General features: G+C 36.9%; 1 protein-coding gene across 2 annotated transcripts in view; it reads left to right on the forward strand.

Moving 5' to 3' along the window:
- The window catches only part of NCK2 (NCK adaptor protein 2), an 84,935-nt gene that overhangs the window by 6,862 nt on the left and 60,507 nt on the right, over positions 1-17,566 (forward strand). The window contains exon 2 of one of the 2 annotated variants that reach the window (XM_039389630.1): positions 7,292-7,436. The exons of the other annotated variant lie outside the window; for it this stretch is intronic. The gene's annotated coding sequence lies outside the window, so the exon portion shown is untranslated. The remainder of the gene's footprint in view (positions 1-7,291; positions 7,437-17,566) is intronic. 2 annotated transcript variants of the gene reach the window in all.

Below are 17,566 nucleotides of genomic sequence, written 5' to 3' on the forward strand. Positions count from 1 at the left end.
TGTTGTGTTGGACTTGGCTCCCAGTGCCATCCTGGGCTACCGCTGTTCCAAGGGAACTGAATTCTTGGTTGACATCCTAATGATGTTTCAGATGAAGACAAGGAAAGTATTTTTCAACCTTTTAATGCCGAATGAGAGATATGTGGCTCTATGATATGCTCTCGGGCTGAATTTTGATAGCTGTCATGACAACAAACGACATGTTCATTTCCCTGAATCGATGGTGTCCCTCCAGACACACACAGAGTGTTATCAAATTTGACAGGTCTTGAATGATGACATGTCAAGGATTCTGGATTCCACCACAGAAGACTTGGGCTGCTGCAAATGCATGCTACCACCTGTCTTAGCAAAACTTAATGCAGACTTTTTCTGGGATTTGAGTTCAGGGGTTTTTTTCGTTTTGTTTTTACAAGCATCCTTTGGGTTTTCATTTAAAATACATTTAGTGTTGGTTGAAAATTTAATTGATAATTTTAGATTGAAAAATCGTTTGCCAAATGGTAGCAATAAAAAGAAAAGGTAGTTGGACTTTGTCTGGTCACTTAAAGATGTATATGTTTTAGATGCTTTCAGTGTTTTTAGAAAAAAACTCAGCAAAACCAGAAGGATAGGTTTTGGGTATTTTTTAGGTTGAAAGCAAGCCCTTTATTCACTGATTTTTTTTTTTTTTTTTCATTTCGTTTTAGCACTATCAGTCAGTGATGATACAAACACCCCATGGTAGTTCAGCTCTGGAGTGCAGGGACAGGAGCTGACACCTGTGTAATTGGGCTGTGAACAGGGGCAATGAGTGGCAGATGGTTTCTTCAGTTTCTTTATAACCTCGGCTGTTGTAACTTTAAAAATAAACAGTCTTAGTTGACCAGCTGTTTCTGGTTTAACTAGACTGAATAAGTCCTGCAAAGTTGGGCAAAAACCTGTATATAATGATTTTTGCATGTTTTGTACTGGACTATTATGCTATATTGTGGTCTGTCAATATCTAGTGCTCTGGTAACTGACTCAAATGGTCTGCAAAGAACAGTTTTTCATGACTGTTGTTGTATTTATTTATAGTTGTGAATTACTTTTGTTAACAATACTGTCTGGCTATACCTGTAGCATAAGTGAATTAAAAATTCGTACCATTTAGGTGCTGGAAAAAACATACCATGTTTGTATCTTTAATTAGTCCTTCCTACCAGAACTTGAAATCCTGTGGATGTAGCAGCTTTAGAAATGTAAGCTAAGAAGTATTTTTTAAAGTCCCTGCTATTTTTACAGCTTTGTGGTTTTAATTAAGAATGTTTTTGTTTGAATTGTAAAAGAGGTTGGCTACGGTATATCTTGCTTAAGTGTGCTTTCCTTTAATCATTGCATGTTGAATACAAAAATATGTAGGTTGCATTTATAGGTATAAAGATGTGTATTTTTACCTCAAAAAGGAGTGTAAGCCATTTAGAGTGTAAACATACTGAGCTTCACCTTTTCTGTCTTTCAGAAAAAAGAGTAAAAGAGATATTGATGATCAATCTTCTTCCTTTACGTTTTCAGGTCTGTAGGCAGTCTTACTGCTAGTGCTGCAGGGATAATATAGAAATAATTATATTGTGGACTATTCATAAATTCACACTGTTTTGAATTCCATTTAATTCTGCTAGAGAAAGAAATTAATGCTAATATCCCAAATAATTAATGCTATAATAAAGAATCTGCCTTCCACTTGACACTAAATGACTTATGTTCCATTACGTCAAAAGATTTAAATCATTTTGAGCATTCAATATTAAAATTTTAGTTCATGAATATTAGAAATTTAATCAGATATCTCAGTAAGAACTGTGGATTGTATTGGGTTTAAACGCTGACAATAACAAAGCTCATGTTTAGCAGAAGTATCAAAATATGACACATCATTTTTATGAGCTTTGAGGCTCTTAAGGGATGCATGGGGAATCATAATGAACTGAAATGTTATAGACTTCCTATGGCACAAAACTGTTAAAGTCTGTGTAATGTTGTTACTGTGGCAATGTGTGTCTTCCTCTGTTAGTCCTGTCTTGTAATACTCTTGGTTGTATTCCTTAAGGATATTTTCCTGTTTTGCTGACAGGAGATCCTGGATGTTTATTTTATTCAGATATTCCTTTCTCCTCTCTGCAATGTGAGGAAGATAGAATGTCATAGCTTTGCCAAAATTTCATTCTTTGTTTTGTATCCCAGCTTTTCCCATTGTTGCTGTGGCCCTGTGGAAATGCAAGCACGTGTTTAGTACAGCTAGTGTTCCTATCAGAGTGGATGTCTTATTTATAAAACATGAAGTTCAACCCTAAGTACATCTTTTCCAAGACAAGAACCCCAGGTACTTTGGAGATCAACTCTTTTAGTTACACATTCTTTACTTGTCATGACATGTATATAGAATTATATGTTGAATTTCTGCTGTACTGACTCAAAGCCAGCTTATTTTTAGGGACAGACTTTGTGTCTGTACATTGTGTATTACACTACTCTGTTGGCAGTCCCATAAAGTCCGTGGGACTGCTAATAGTTTAGCATTGTTTAATGAACGATAATACTGAGATGTTACAGAACGGGATTGGATTCGGCAGTGCTTGATATAATGTCTGCTTAAGTTGATGGGAAAAGAGGTTAGTCCCTCATGGAGAAAACAAGGAATTATTTAATTTGGTGCTTAGTTTTAAAATGTGAAAACCTAGAATTTAAAACAGAAAACCAAATTTTATGAAAAAAAAGAAAAATAAAATGCAATGCAAGAAAATCCCTTAAATGCATTGAGGGTTATAGTGCCTGTTTTGGAGGAACCAAGGTTTGAAGGTAAGTATATCAATGCAGATCATAGAAATTAACAATTTTTAAAACTCTTTACCCCCTATGTTTTAACTATAATAGATTGTTGAATGGTGCAGCTAGACCTAGTTTCAATATTCTGAGATAAAAGTCTTTGCTTGCCCTTGTGATTTGACTGTTCTGTTCTTTGAATTATTTTATTTTTTGCTTCTTTCTGGGTGGATAATTTTAGTGGTTAAGTAGTTGGTCATTTGGATTCCTTTGAGTTAATATAAGTGATGTACTTGTGGTTAAAAGAAGATACCATACATAACTGCAATCTGAATTAATGGCCATTGACTTACTCTTCTGCAGCAATGGCATACATACCATTACTGAGCATACATAGCATTAGAAGAAGCTTAGTGTTTAGTACATTATACTATGCTTGCTAAGCAGGTAGTAAAATTTCAAATGCTTTGTTCTTCAAAAATAGCAATTCTGAATCTGATGTCAGTGAGTCATAAATGCAGGTGAGTCAAGGTAGAGAGCACCTTTTGCTGTATGATAAAGTCACTTCAGTGACAGAAAAACCTGGGAGGAGTCTCTTTCTCTCTAGACCATAGATCAACAAGATAATCATCAGTTAACTGCCCTGCTGTGTCTGCCTGGGCAGTGCTGACAGAGGAGAGCAGTGACCTCCTGCAGCCACCCCCAAAACAGCTCTGCCTGCCTGCTGCCCACCTGCTGCCACCAAGGGCCTGACTGGAGCCCCTGGCTCGTGTTTCTGTCCCATTTTCTTGCCACTGGTATTTTGTACTTGAGGGGTGTGCCTAGCTAGCAAGATGCCATGCCTAGTGTTAAGCAGCTGGATTTCAATGGGTTGTTTAAATTGCTGATGCTGTCCTTCTAAAATTGTGATGCCTACTAGATGCAAGAAAACCCCAACAAACGCAATCCCAAAAAACCCAACAACAGTCAAAACTCCAAACCCCAGTAAGAATACTTGCACCTGGTATCAATATAGTTCACAATTTTGGTGGTTGTGTAAATACACCTTTAGATTTTATTATACAGAGTCTATAAATACTTAATCTTCATTCAAGAAAACCTTTGATTTAGTTGGTGCATACCTTGATTGTTGTGCTTTCTAAACTGATGGTGATCACCTCTGTTTCGGCTTTGTTAATCTTTTCCCTCGTCCTTTTCCACGTGCAGTATTTTGTAGATAGTTAGGACACAACTTGATTGTGAGTGGACATGTTTTTGCGTTGGCTGTAACCTATTCATATGGCAGAAATATTTCTGCAAAGAAAGTAAAATACATAAAACTAGAAAAAACTGTATCCTGTCTAATGTGACAAGATTTTTGTATAATTGTTTTTAACTTTCTTCTTCCATGAATATGTTCTAGAATGGTATTAGGGTATTGGAGCAGGCTCCCTCATGTTTCACTCAATAAATGCCTTTCCTTAAATAAAAAAAATGCTTTTACATTGAGAAATGTAATGAATGAATGTTTAGCATTGGTTTTGTATCATTTTCAGTGCAGTTGTTTTAAAATACTGTAAATTTATGGAAGGCTAAAATAAATGTGTGTAACTGTCTTGTGGAGAAATCCGTACATTCCTGCAGCTTCTGAGTGTGACTGATCGTCGTCCGTTGTCTTACATTGTGCAGCCCTCTGCTCTAATACCTCTTTCAAAGCATTCGAATCTGCCTCCTTACTCCCATCCCCCTTCAGCTCTCTTTGCAGTACCAGAGGGCACTGGTCATTGCCTCAGAGATACATGTCTTCTGGTTAATGCACTCTTTCCAAGCAGTGCAGGGGCTGTCAGGTAGCTGAATGGCATCCAGCTGCTGTGTTATGAAGCCCTTTGTCTAACGATCTGCTATTAAAGTTCCCGTGGAGGCTATTACTCATGTATTCTTCATGCTGGAAGAGTCTTTCCATTAAATTAACAGCTGTGAATAGGATTTGGATGGAGGTATTTTTTTGTTATTGTTTTTTTGACTCACTATTCTAAACATGTAGTTGCACAGAAATAGGGTTGTCTGTTTGCTTGTATCTGTTCAGAGTGGGAGTAAGTACAGGGTGCCTTACAGGTTATTCTGTTGAATATCATGCTCTCATTTTCTACCTTCGTATGTATATACCTGCAACCTGGTATTTGAGAAATCTTAATTTTGAACTTAAAATACTTAATTGAACTGAATTTATGAATACTACTGTGGTCCAAATTGAGGTAGGATTTACCAGTTGAACTGGCTTTGGACTAAGATGAATTATATGAAATTAGCACTGTACTTTCCTTCACTATGCAACATCCTCCTTCTGCTTGTCCACTCTTCTGTGTGGGAGAGCTGCTGTAGTGAGAACTGTGTGATGAGGTTCAGCACTGGATCCCAGTGTGATAGGGTGTTGGGGGAATAGCAGTAGCAATATTATTTAGGTTTTTCTGTTTTCCAGTAGCTGGATAGTATCTTTTTTGTAATATTTCTCCAGAACATTGCTGTTATGAAAAGTCTTTGTTCTTCTGTACTGAGATGTAGCCTGGGGTTTTCAGCTTGTAGATGTGCCGTAATATACTTACTGACAGTTGCTGATTTTGGGGCTTTTGTATGCATCACCAATCTGAAACTTTTACAGTTTTAGGGGTAGGTAAAGGAAAGGGAGTGGGAAAGTAGAAGTCTTGAGTTTAGGGAGAATTAGACAACAGATCGTGATTTATAGTTCGTAGTCTTAAATGTACATTTTAAAAAAAGTTTCATTTGGGCATACTTCCAGGATTGTTTTTTAAAGTCATTTTTTGTGCATATCAGCTTTTGCTGCAAAGTGGGCATAATGCAGATTGCTGAGTCATTGACCCTTATAACCAACAATTTATGGATCTTTAGCTTAAGCTTCCTACCAAGAAGCAGTAGAAAAGTGATTTTTTATATGAAATCACTAGGTGAATAAACTTGTTCACGAAGGAAGAGCTTTAATTTTTCTCTGGTATGTCTAATTTTTTATCATTATGTATGGACTTACAGAATGTGCTTGGCTGAGATTGATCATTGGTGTGTGAAATGACCAAATTATAACAATGGAGAGTTTTCTGAGGTGGGTAATATATTTTCATATGTAGCTTCCAGCGATGAGTTTAATACACTGAAGGCCACACTTTCAATCCTTCTGTTATTGAAATGTAGTGCTCTGATCGTTTTTCTGCTGAACTTCAATTTAGAGCTTCATCTGGAAAACATCCAAGCATCAAAGCAAAATAATAAGAATTTTCTTGGAATGCAGGAAGATCTTTAAGTATAGAATTAAAATATGCATCCAGAGCTTGAAAAAGTGCACAGAACACCTTAAAGGCTAAATCTGTAAGTTAGAAAGGAAAAGAGATTTAGTGACGTGTAATAGTTTGCTAACTTTGGGTACAAGAAGTAAACTTTTGCACTCTTCCTGTTTATAGCTTCATTTCCCATCTTGAGTCTTTTGGCTTTGCTTTAGCTAAAGGACTGTTACCATTTTACTGATAGATCCTCAAGGAGTATAATACTACTTGCAGAGGCCTGAATTGGTCCTCTGCTCCACTTCAAAGCCACCAGGTGAACTCTTCCAAATATTTAATCAACTGAGTTATGATACTCAAGCCACTTATGAATATGTTTAGTTAACTTTTCTGAGGTTTGGATTTGGGACTTTGTCAAGAAAAGCACATATGTGAAAAAAAAAGTATGATTAAAAGAAGTTTATGCACAGTTGAGAATCAGTTCTGGCTCCTTGGCATTTTAGGTATGACAGTGTATGGACTGCTTTTCTAGATACTGTTGTCTATCTAGAATAGGTTTTTTGCCAGTGTAGTAGTAGTTGTGGGAGGACAGTAGAGTGCATGTGGCTTCAATAGCATCTTTTCTGTTTTTTTGCACCTACAATTAAGGATAGTGTAAAAGTTGAATTTCAAACTGATTTTATTGAAAGAATAATGAAAGAAATTTCATCTATATTACCCAGGAACACCTCCATATATCATGCTGAAGTAATTATCTTTTTTAGGCTTCCCATGTCAGATTTTCCTTCCTTTGCAGTAGGTATGAACCTGTCAAACACAGATTTGGGTAGTTCTTGAATTGTTCTGGCAGCGTCAGCACGTGGTTTCAGTGCAATCTGCAAAATATATAGGAAGTTCTGTAAAGTGTAGACTTTCTAGGGCTTTTATTTGGCTTTATTCTACCTTCCCATGAATATTAAAATGTTCAGGAAATTTAGCATACTTTATTTGTCTCCTAGGCACAGTAAATTTTAACTGTAGCATGTGGAAGCTGTGTTTGATCCTACCCGCAAGCTCAGTCAGTATACCTGAAAAACCTGGTTACTGGCTGCAGGGGGGGAAGGGGAAGGCTCGTCAACTTAAATCTTAGCAGACATGGGGATTTCCTCCACCTCTTGTATTACAGAGGACTCTTCTGCTTGCTTTAATTTCTCCACTGTCTTTTCAGCTCAGCCCACACATTTTTCTCACTTTTCTAGGAATAGCTTCCCTAGATGGCAACACCAGCGGCTGACAGCTCTGTGCTTGTTACGCCTGGGGAAAAAGCCCTGGCTTTCTCAAAGCCCACTGCCTCTAGCAGCAATGAGCAGATACACTGTCATCGTTAGGAGATGTGAGTGGCAGGTATGTGGTAGTCTTGTCTCTGCATGGCTGAAACACTCATCAGCTGGAGCAGCTGAATGGATCCTGGTCTTGGATGAACATGATTTATTAGTACAGTGGAACAGTGTTTGTGCTGTGTGACGTATCCTAGTTGATGCTGCCATGAATTGTTTTAGGTGCTTGCAAGTATTCTCTCTCAGTTAGGGTGGAAATGCTCTTGATTTTCTTCCTTATACATAGAAATTTTGCAGAAGGTCTGGATTGCAGAAGATCTGGTTGCAGAATCCTCTGTACTTCCTTGCCATCTTTTCCAAGTCACAACCCCATTCTGGATGAATGGTGTATGTACACTGTCTCCTAAACAAATTTCGCTATGGAATATGCACATGTGAAGTTTGTTAGAGACTACAGGATCCACCCCTCTTGAGTAAAATTATTTTCCTGATTTCTATGTGTGTTTAAAAACACAATATCATGCGCAAAGCAGGTCTTCTCAACATTTACTACTTGCTGTTAGTTTTCATCCTAGGGGTAAGAAGGTGTGTGTTAAGATAACTTAGTTTCAAGAGGCGATATGAGGTTAAAAGACAGTAAGGTAAAGCTGAGTGTACCAGCAAAAAAAGTAAATGTTTCTCTGTATCTAAGTCAGAAAATAACACGATCTGGGGTTCCATCCTTGAAAGGAAAAAGAAAGGAGGAAATTCATTCTGGTCATGTAATGTTGTTTGATTTCAGTTTGCTAATCTGAGTTTTCTGTCTTAGAAAAGAAAGATCATTTCATCTCAGATTGCAAATAGTGGAAAATAGGCATCTCTGGAAAGTAAAAACTATCATAGAAGGATGAATTAGTTGCTTTCTACCTACGGCACAGGACTCACTCATTTTGGCAACAGCAAGATGTTTAGTTCAGCTCCACCAATTTTTTTTGAAATTTCACTCTAATTTGCTGAGCTTAGAGAGACCGTGATTATTTCAACCAGCAGGAGAGCCTTATTTCTTTTTCAGGTTTAAAAGAAATCTGTTTGCTAATTCTTCTGTTATTTTTTTGAATGTTACTTCATCATGTGCACCATTAAATTTTGTATGCAGGAATGGGAATAAGTAATTATTTCTTCTTCAGTTGGTTCACACTGGAATAGCCATAAAACTCTTGATCCTGATTCTTTGCTGTTTTGCAGCTTGTAAATCATGCATTTTGTGCTCCAAGTGTTTGTAAAATTCTACTATTGATGTTGATGTATCATTTCTACTTCAGTCTCACTTAAGGCAAGTGTAAATAACTTTACAGAGTTGCAAAACAGTAGGGAAATAAGCCTGCACAAGCAAATGCATCAGATTTATTTTCTGGGGCAAATGAAGAGGTTCTTTGAAGCCTGATCAAAGCCCAGGCTCTCCAGTTGTGCGCAGTATAAAGCTAGTGGTGTTTGAGGAGAATTTGTTGGCTTCAGGAGTTTTGGTTTTGTTTTGTTTTTCTTTATTTTTTATTAGGGCTTTATATCTCTGGAACCCATATTCAACATATTTCTGGAAATGACAAGTGTACTGCCATATGGTATGCCAGATTTCAAGCCACTCTGAGGTGCATGTGTGAATTTTAGAGTGCCTGGAAGAAATGAATGAAAACCACATTCTCAATTTTATCTATTGCCGAGCTCTGTAGGCAGAGGAGGGGGGAGGCTTTGAAGTACATTCTGCTGGAGGGATTGTGTGCTTACTTCTGAGCCACCATCCTAATGCAGCAAGCTGTAGGTGTAATTTATGTTTCAAAATATGCACTAATTTCAGCTGGACTGTCAGTTTATTCTGGGAGATGATAAGAAATTCATGGCTAGGCTTCGCGTATGAAGATTTGGGAAGGGCTCTACCCACATTTGTTACAAGCGCGATTAGGGCAGAGTGACGCTCAGGACATCCACTATCTGCAGTATCAAGCATGGTTCTGATTATCAAGCATGGTTCTGATGTTCCAGCACCTTTCACCTGCTGTTTCGACCCTTGCCCGTTGCTACAGGGCTTTACAAATGTGGGTGAAACCTTCAAGCCTGCGCAGTGGATTTGTTAGGTGAGACACAGTATGCGCGGAACTGGACCCACCCTTTAATCTTAAGGTTCATCTGTCAGGGCCGAGCGAGCTTGAACGGTGGCAGCGAGGTCCTCAGGACGTAGGTTTAATTAGAGTATCCTTTGGTAAGAAATACTGAGCATCCTTTTGCTACTGGCAAGTGTTATCATTTTCAATTCTTCATTTCCAACCCTTTTTGTGCCTAAACTTCTCTTTCAGACTAATGCCTGAACTTAATTCTTACGTATTGTTTAACTGTTTTTTTATATGTATGCTGTGTCTCCTTAAAAGGTTCTGTATTGATTGTACTTCGAGTAGATTTTTTTAAGCTTTTGTTGGTTAGTAAAAGCTGAGGAAGCATTACTGAAGGTATTTGTACCAGGGTTATTTTTAATCCTGGAGACTTTATGAAAACTTTTTAAATGCAGAAAAGATGTTTGGGGAAATTGTGTCAGGTTTTAGTTAGAAAAAGCATCTTCTCCTTGCAGAGGGCAAACTAATAAGATAGTTCCTTATTACGATCAGTTGTGTTCATGTAAGCTTACACAAATTCTGTGAATTTTCTCCAGAATCAAAGACAATTAATTTTGAAATTTTCTTTACATAGAAAGAGGGGGGGAACCTACTTGTGATTAGTATTTTGCCACAGTATTTGCTTTGCTGGTAGAATTTGTTAAAATTAATTCTCTCTTCCTGTAGCAATAAGAGAGTGTTCACAGGGGAAATCATATTACTCTACTAAATCCTTTCCCCAGTTTTTTCTTTTAAAAAGTGTTGTACCTGGATACAGTAATTGTTCATAACCACTTCCAACCCACAGCCTTTATGCTCTTGTATGAAACCTCAAGGCTTTTGATAAGATTCTGAGTTTCTTCCTTGTTAGATCATCTCCATGGTTCAATTTAACTTGCTGTGTGCCAGTTAATTGCCATTTCTGACCTTGAATGAAAGCATATGTTGTGTACTCCACTTGTAACAAAAATGTGATGGCGAAGGAGTGGTCTTCAGTGATGTAAAGCAGCAGTTTTTACATGTGTTTATAATTACCAACATTTCTGATGTTCTCACATAGCCTTCTGGTGGAAAAATGTTTTCATTCTTACTGGAAAATACTGATACGTTAGGTCTGTGTTAATTGATTAATTAGTTGACAAGGATGAATCTTCTTGTGAGAGTCAAGGAGTAGGAACTCTGGTTCTTGCAGGTGGCAGGCAGGAGGGCCAGGAGCTGCACTTGGGATCTGTGTGTGTGCCACCCTGCTCCAGGCCATGGAGCAGCTCTTTGGTGAAAGGACATGGTCAGCAGCATGAATGGATACAGGATGGGAGCTTTGTGATGCTGATAGCATGTCCTTTTGTGGGGGACAGTGGGCAACTGTTGGAAAATTCATGGAGTTTTGAAGGAGGTGAAAACTATATCCTTTCTTTCTGAATGTTAGTTTTGGGTTTTTTTCTTGGTGCGTGAAATATTTCCAAATGACCTTATTCTTTCTGAGACAAAGGATTCTTTCAAAATAATGTCAGCAAACTTTTTTTATACAAAACCTCAGTTCATATATGTATTCCACTTTAAGAGTTCGAGAGTATAAATAAAACAGTCCACAATAATAATAAGTCATTGTTCTTTACTTTTGAAATTCGGTAACACTGTATGTATTAAGCATGTATTCAGTGTAATGTTTATTCGAGATCAGGAATTTGGCACTTCTGAAATGCAATTTCTGTGTGTTTTGGTAGGAATAAAATAAAAAGACATTTTAGGGTTTTTAGCTTTACCTGCTTTACATGCAAAACAATCTCAAAGCATAAGGTTCTATGTCAGAATGGTAATACACTTCTCAAATTGCCATCCATACAGAAACTGATTTTGAAATGGTTTAAGAGGAGTATTACTACACTTTATTTGTTAGTCCTCTTTCTTCATACATTTGTTTGGAATCTCTTCTTCCACTTTTTCTAGAAATCCTGTGTATATTCATATAAAGAAACCTAAATAAGAGACAGTCACAAAATGGAACACATAGCGAGCCATTTGAAGAATCCCTATATGCTAAACCTTTTCATCATGTATCTCTGACTTGGATCTAAATTAGCAACAAACATTTCCCCAGTTCTTCCCTTCTGAAAGACCGACTCTAATTCATTAGTATTTTATCTTTCAGGATTACAGTTTAAGCTGTCAAAGGCAAAACCCTAGCTAAAACCTGAGATCTTCTAGTGTAAAACTCAGTGTAGATGGACTGTGTTTCCTTTATTGTGTATAAATTTTCTTGAATGTATTATCTCTGAAATTTCAGTGTATCAAAAGCAATGTCTGCACCGAAGCTATTACTACCTAACCCGTGTTTTCTGTCAAATTGTTCGGAATACTGTAATAATTGATGGTTGTTTGTCATCAGCTTGAGAAAACTAAACTCTGCATAGCTCTTCTGTGTGTATTTTTCCTTCCCTGTCTGTGCAGGGAATTGCTAATTGCTTAAAAACTTTCTGCATCGGTTTCAATTTTGTTAGTTTTATATTTCAGCTGTTCTTGTCCTGCTTCTTTCTCTGCTTTTGACTGCTCAACCTTCTCATGTGAGTTGTCACACCAGTCTCCCAATCTTTATTGTACACAAGGCATGGTGTCTTTGCCAGACCCTTTCTAAAAGACTACATCTGCTATCCAAGCTCTCGCTTTGAAGACACCAGCAAGGAGCAATGTGGCAGATCCCTCTGAAATGAAATTAAGTTGTGATTGCATGTCCATCAAAGCTTTAAGCTAGATATTGCAGGTAATGACACTAATGAAGATGTGATAGCATGGTCTAGCAATCAAAATATATCCCTGGTAGATTTGTACTCTCATTTACATGTTGGTACTGTTTGGAGAAGCTCTGTAGACCTGAAGCAGAACTCTTGCTGCCCTTAGGCCATCAATTTACACATACTTCTGGTTCTGCAAGTTTTCTTTGAAATGATAGATGCATGTGGTTGGATTTTTTTGTTTTGGGTTGGTTCTTTTTTAGTGAAGAATTGTTTCATAACATTTGGTGGTAATTAGCCTGACTCAGTCATTGGAGCTGTGGGGGAAATCCTGCCCTGCTGAGAATCACAGAAGTCTTGTGATTGATTTTTGAGGATCTCATTCCATTTTTCAGTAAAGCTTTTGTATAGGTATACAAGACGTCTTTCAAAGTTTGTGGATGTGTGTGTATTAGTCCGATGGCTTATTCTTTAATTTGACGTCATAAACTTGACTGACATGTGCCAGTGACTTTTTAAAGCTGGTGTTTATGTTGGGATTACCTACTCTTCAGCTTGCCTGCGTAAGTTGTCTTCAAGTAGCAGGTCCAGACAGTCTTCCTTCCTCTCTGCTCCAAGGAGAGCATTGATAGGAAAGAGAAGGGTTTTTGCCTGTGGGTACATTGAAGGGCTGGACAAAGAAACAATTCTGCCCTCCTTTGAGGTGATTCTTCCTTCGAGAATCTGAAGCTTTATTCAAACAGGAGGTGTTTTTGCTCTGTGACAGCTTTGAGTTTGGTTTTCAGGCCCAGTGTGCTAATTTGAAGCTCTCATCACGTTGTATTCTGCAGAAAAGGGGAGTCACGTTTCTCTGGTGAAGCCAGTTTTTTTAGGTGGCAAAGCTGAAACAAAGTGTGTAACATTTATTCTTAGTTTGTAAGTGTGACACTATCTTGTTTAAAACTTTGTTACTGATCAGCAATAAGTGTTTTTACACATGATAGGAATTTCGGTGGGTGTGTACTCTGGAGGGTGGGTTTTTTTCTGTCCTTTCTTTGCATTTCAAAAAGCGAGATAGTAATGTCTTTAAGAAAAATAAACAGGCCTGAATTGCTTTGTTTCAGGTATATTTTGGGATGTTGAATATTGATTGACCTTGCCTGTCATCAGCAGGAAGCATAAGGGTAATTCTAGTTGAACAACTAAGTTTGCACATGTAAAGTTACTACAAGTTAATAAAGCATAAGGTGAGAATAATTTTTTTTGGCAAAGAAATGAGTGGTAGACCCACTTATGGGGACAGAACCAGTACTAGATGATGCATTAGGCTTTTTGTCCTTGATATTGTTTCACTGGGGTATGTTTACTTCTGACTGTTGGACCATCACCAGAATTTTGAATCCTGTTTGCACAGGATGTCTTCCTGGAGTGATTTTTTTTTTTTTTCCACCATATGTCAAATGTGCTAAGAATGTGAAGCTTGTTGTACTGCTTTCTTAAGGTACCTAGTGCTTCTAAAAATACAGTAGCTATAATTTAAGCACTTGCTATGTTCATAGTCTGTATATAGGTTCTATTTTTGAAAACACTTAATTTTACTGGGAACTGTTACTTTATATTTCTCAAGAAGAAAGCACTCGTGGCATCTGTGATATCACTGACCTAAATGAAATGTCGCTATAACTGATTTGTTTGAAGAAAAATTGTGTGTACGCTTTAGCAATTGACAGTGAGTTTCTGAGATTGTTATTCTTAGGCTTCACGGCAACAGACTTTGGGTTCTCAAGCAATGTGGGATGTTTGTGCTCTTTTGCAGTTTGAGAGGTGTAACTTCTCTAGAGGATGTGTTCTTGTTAAAGGACTCATATTTGCCATCGTAGCCTATTGAAAGGAATGTTAGATTACAAAGAAAACAAATCTAATTAAAATCCCACAGAAAGGAGATATCGTTCCACCTCCTTTAAAGTTAACTATGATTTAGAAGTACAATTTTCAGATCTTTATTAGTTTTAAAAAACTCAGAGATGATATTCTTAGCTTCATTTCTAGGCAAAGACGTTTGGATCATGAAGCTGGTATCTTCATGTTTCTGTTAGTGAGGTTTCTGTTCCTTAAGGTCCTTAAAGGCATTTTAAAGAGCATGCAGAAAAAACCCTATGGAAATACACTAGAAAAGCCCATGTGAGTAATATGCATGGGAAAATGCCTCCCTCTTTTGTTTCCTTTTCTAGCAGAAAGAAAAAAAACAACCATCAATGCTGTTGTCTTTATGATCTCCTCCACACAGAGAAAGCTCTTGCCTAGATCTTCCGATTTTAATTGTGGAATTGTAGTATGAACCTTGGAATTGCTTAATTGCCCTCCTTTCCTCCATCAGTATCCTCTCTCCCTCAGCCTGGAGCTTACCTGTTTCTCAGGTTGTCAGTAGGCATGTAAAGGACAAAATTTAATAAAATTGTAACTAAAATTGCTTAATGAAATGACTGAAATATTTAAAAGTCTGCTCTTGACGCTTTGAACCTATCTGTCCTAGAAACAGTGTTTGGGGAGTATGTTTGAAAGTGGACAGCATATGTTTTTCTGGCTTTTGATTTTTAACAACAGATCATGTGTTTAAATGTCATCATGACATTTTGATTTCTAGCCTGAATGAGGAAGATGATTTAGTCAGGTCAGCTATTAAGAAAGAGCTATTCAGCAAGGCTTTTGCGTATCCTTCAAGGAGAGCTTTGACTGTGATGAGTGCTAACTACAAATGAGGGATTATTTATTTGTTTTCTTTGGGTTATCTATTCCCATAATGAAGGACAGACCTGGACATCTATAAACATCAGTTTTTGGGTAGTGGGATGAGATTTGTAAAGACTGTAATGAAGGTAGAGGGACACGTTATTATATATCCATAAATGAAGTGCACTGAAGTGGTGAAGCATTCAGAGCTTCTGAAAGTTGTGCAAATTTACTTTGCAATATTTAGCAATGATAGTTTTTTACATCCAGATAGGATAAGAGCTTGTTTTTAAAAATACCATCATTTTTTCAGTATCCTTCAGATTAGCGGGGTTTTTGTTTTGATCTCCCCTCGCTGCTTTCCAACCTGGTGTCACCCTGTGTCAAAGGATTCCTTACCCAGGAAATCTTTGGAAAACAACAAACAAAAGAAAACAGCACCTAACAAACAAGAAAACAACAACTGGGACACCATTTGAGTAAATGTTGAATTTGCTTGGTGGTTATTAGTAGGGTCTACATATGTTTTGAGCATTGAGACAGGAACACTTCTGTGCCACAGGCAGAAGGCAGTGGTGTTTGAGAAGCATGAAATAGCAATGGCCAACAGACTTCTTCAAGGGATGGTGGGAAGAAGAGGCTTTTCCCGAGTCTTTCTGAAATGCCTGGCAGACAAAGAAAATTCAGAGCTACCTTTCTTGTAAATGAAATTTTATTAAGCTGTGATTGCTAGCTATGTCATACTGTAAAGGTGGTTGAAAAACGTGCCGATACTCATTTTGTTCAGTTTATTTTCCTACTGTAGGGATTTAAATGAGACCTAATAGAGTAATAATTGGATTTACAGTGCCTGTGTGACATGAAGGAGGATTCATGGTACTGTGCTCAGTGTGTTCTAGAGAGTAAATGCAAAAATGAAGTCTCGTATAATAAAGAACTGAAAACAAATAGATTCCTTGTATATATCCTTAAACTTTAAAAAAGTGCAAAATTGTAGCTCAAGAATTTTTTTCTAGGCTCTGTCAAAATGTTTCTGACAGCCTCATTGACTGCATGATTCAGTTGGAAACTATTTTTAATAAAGTATTATTTTCATTGTAAGTAAATACAGTAAAGTATATTAATAACAAGTTTAGTTAAAATTATTGTGTTTGATATTGAAAGTTATGCTTTAACAGCAGAAAAACATGGTGGGTTACTGATTTGAATTTGGTCCAAACTGATAATATCCAAAACTACTGCCTTGCAAAGGGGTCTCTGTGAATACCTCTAAAAAGGATTTTGAAATTAAGTGCCCTGAGCAGGTGAAGATGTTAGCTACTCTTCATTGGCGCTGATTTTGAATTAAGGATATCTTGAGTTCTGGAGTGCAACCCTGCATTTGTGTATTATCTGGGGGTTTTTAAGTTTCTTTTTGAATTAGTTGTACATTCTAGAACATACCACATTTTGACCAAAAAGAGTTCTTATTTTCAGACTTTTCTGAGTATCCTTTATGACTGTGATCAGGGAAAAAACCCAATCAAACAGCAACAGGAAACACCCACCTCTAACTATGTGAGTCTTGGTGAAAGAAGCACAAGCCTGGAGTAATCCTAAATATAGGCTAATTCATAATGAATGCTTGACATTCTCTTGAATTTTATATCATGTTGATAGCAGAAGCACTTATGATATATGTGAAGTGAGTTATATCCTCACTTTTGAAAGCATTCTCCATTCTGCAGACATATCAGGATTAGAAGCTTTGTCTAATCAGTCTGCTATTATTCATCATCATTCATTTATAATATATTTATATTTATTTAAAGGTTTACTCATAATAGAGATATGTTTCTAGGTAGAATGTATATACCAGTATATATTGCTCCATTTACTTGGGATGTGCAGTTTTTATTTTAATTTCATAATATCTTTATTATTATTTAATTAAAATAATATCTATTTTAATTTCATATCTTGAGTAGTTCAATTTAAAAAACAGATAAACTTATGTTCATCTGTAGTTTCAAGAACAGTTATTTTAATATACCTGAAAAGAAAGAAAAAAAAAATCCTTGTATTTTTTTCTTAGTTGAATTAAAAGACTGTTTCCGACCCCCTTCTGCGTTGATCCTTGTCTGTTTTAAAACAACAAATAAACAGAATCCTATGGCACGGTTCAGCAAACTGAATTTGCCACATAATTAAGCACTAAGACAGACACTTGCAAGGTGAAAGGAAAATCAGCAGTTGAAATGGCTTAAGGAAAGCAGCGAAGTCAGTGAGATATCATTCTCTTGAATTAAAAACCCTGAATACCCTTTGTCAAAATGAGGGAGAATATTATTTTCTTTTATGTATATTTTAGATAAATTTATTTCATGCTTCTGAGGAGTTGGCATGTTATACTACTACTGTTAATGTTTTATTGGGAAAAAGAAGTTTTGAAACAAACAAAATGACAGTGGAGGATGTAGAATTAAGCAGAAATATTTGTAATTACTTTGAGTCAATATGTCTTTTTTCAAAGAAGTGAACCTAGAAGCTATTATCTTGGGGGGCAAATTTGGACAAGGTAATTGGCTTTGACCTTTTGCCAGATGTCTAACAGTTCTTTTTTTCCTCTCCCTTGTGTCCAGATAAATGTCATGCCTTTA

Source organism: Pipra filicauda, unplaced genomic scaffold (assembly GCF_003945595.2).
Source record: "Pipra filicauda isolate LSUMZ 115617 unplaced genomic scaffold, ASM394559v2 scaffold74_size2892960_pilon, whole genome shotgun sequence".
Lineage (NCBI taxonomy): Eukaryota > Metazoa > Chordata > Aves > Passeriformes > Pipridae > Pipra > Pipra filicauda.